Raw genomic sequence first — 2,765 nt, forward strand, 5'->3', positions numbered from 1 at the left:
ATACAAAAGATCCTTAATAAAATATGTACAATTCAAATCCAGAAATATATTAAAAATATTACCCACAAGATTCAAAGTGGTTTTATCCAATTGATATTGAAAAATGCAAGTCAATAAATGTATTAAATGAACTCAACGACAAAAATCACATGGTCATTTCAATAGGACTTTTGACAAAATCCAGCATGCCTTCATAATAAAAGTTCTGGAGAAAAGAAGATTGGAAGCAACATACCTCAACATATTGAAGGCAAACCCAGTATGCATTATTTTAAATGGAGAAAACCTGAAAACAATCTGACCACTACTCTCACTCTGTTTCAATAAAGTGATTGAAGCCTGAGCTGTAGCAATAAGGCCGTAAAGAACATTAAATTTATACAATTAGGAAAAGGGAAAGGATAAGTATACCTTGTTGCAGATAAAAAAAATCTTATTGTTTTGAAAGCTGTGTTATAATTTGAGGTACAGCAATATAATTTATAATTAATGTTGCAAACAGAGCTATGAGGAAACCATATATATTTCTCCAGATTTAAATAGAACTGTGTGCTCATTAGCTTTACTTTGCCTGGATTCTAATATGACAGCCATAAGAAAAAATCCACTAGAAAATTTGAGAAATGTTCACCATTGAAGTTATGAAAAACTCAGAGAACCCAATAGTCTGTCTATATACAAGCCACAAGAACTGTAAGAAAGGTCATGAAAACACTGCCTTCCCCAGTTGCCTAAGAAAAAATAATTAGAAATAAAACTAGCCACTGATGTGAAATACCTCTAGAGTTAAAATATCAGTCTTTGAAGAAAGAGACTGAGGAAGACACTAGAAAATGGAAGGACTGCCCATGACCATTGGTAAAATTAATATGAAAATGACCATCATACTGAAACAAATTTACAGATTCAAAGCATTTTAACATTCTTTTTAATTTTTAGACATGTAACAGTGTATCTTGATAATAACCATCTCCATTCCATCCAGCTTCCACAAAGATGTATCCTGAACCTACTCCATCTCGATTTCATGTTCTCTTTCTTTTCTAACTCTTCACTCATATGTGCAAAAATTTGTTTGATTTTTCTGAAAACATAGTTAATGAAAGCCTTTCAGAAACAGAAAAAAATTTCACTAAAAAAACATACTGAGACTTAGGATAAGCTGTTTCATTAATGTCAAAATAGCTAAAACTACTCTTTTAGTCTAAGGAGTTCTGATCCACATATGATGTTGTAAACCAGTAAACATGCTTCTCAGAACGTTTTATATTTACTGTCCTTGCTTTATTAAGCGTGAATGAAACTGCTATAAGATTTAAAGACCATAGCATATTAGTGAAAGAGAATTCCAATAAATTCAGGGCTTGATTATTGCATATACCAACCCAGCAACAGAAAGCCAACCCCAGAGATAAGAAGAGACAAACTGAATGGCTCAAAGACTAGACTTCAACTAAACCTAAGACGTTTCATAGTAGTTTCTAAGTCTTGATCCCAACCATTTATTTGTCAATTTTTTTTCTGTGAACTTAGAAACAAGATAATATCACAGGATCTTTGAAAATCCCAAGATCAGTTACAATGCCTTGTTTGAGAAACAAGGCCAGTGACACTGTTGATAATGGTGATGTTTGCACTAAGGTGATTTATAGAGCAATTTTTTTTTGTATTTTCTGATCAACCATTTTGTTTTTGTTTCTAAGTTATCCAGACATGAGCTCTTTGTTGTCCCCTAGGATGTGAAACTCTCTTAACAGATGAATTCTGTTTGAAGCAATAACACGGATGATTCTAAATGTCAATTCTTTGTCAGTTGTGCAGAATAACTCTTTAATACTTTTTTATGTGCAGGGAGGATATGATAAAGTTTACAAAATATTCCAGCTTTTTGATGTGTGCCCTGTGAATGAAATATCTAATTTACTGTTTGACACATCAAAAAATCTTCATGTTTTTAACATTATATTCTCTCCTGTGGTGTCCATTTTAATAAATTCATCTTTCAGACATTTGAGATAACGTTTTTTCCCTAAAATCATCTACTGTGATAAATGTTACCCTGTATTCATGGAAATGAGTAAATGTTTCTTTTCCTTTTATGTGGAATAAAATTTTTAAAGATGTATTACTCTAAAAGTACGTTTCTGATTGTCAAACCCGAGGCTACAATAACTATTTTACTTCTTTGGATAATTCTCACCATTAAAATTGAATGTAATTTTTACTGCTTCGTTTTTATGATTTATAAGCTAATTAAAACTAATATCAAATTATTTTGATAGTATTGTATAGTAGTTTTTATCATATTAACCATAGACGTTCACATTTAAAATAAGTAATTTTATGAATCTTCTGGTGGTCACATACCAAACTCAGATACAGTAAACTCAGTCTCTGATTTGAGGTCTAAAGGAATCAAAGAAAATACACAAATATATGTTCTGAGTCTTTCTTTGAGATGAATATCAGATATAAAAATCAAACACCCATATATATTTCAGATTCCACTAGAAACAAATCCCCTGACTTTTGGGAAATTCTGGAAATACTGGAGCATACTAACAGGCCATACAGTGAACTCTGAAGTCACTATGATGCTAACGGGGTCATAAGAAGTTCTCTGGTTCCTCAGATGTCAAAGGTTTGATCATCTAGGGCACTCTGGTCTAAAGCATGCGGAATCTTTGGTGTTTAGATCATGTTGAATTAAAAAATGGGAACTTTCTTACCAAAGATTCATAATATCTTTACAATAAAATGTGGGT

This window comes from Microtus pennsylvanicus, chromosome 6, assembly GCF_037038515.1.
Source record: "Microtus pennsylvanicus isolate mMicPen1 chromosome 6, mMicPen1.hap1, whole genome shotgun sequence".
NCBI lineage: Eukaryota > Metazoa > Chordata > Mammalia > Rodentia > Cricetidae > Microtus > Microtus pennsylvanicus.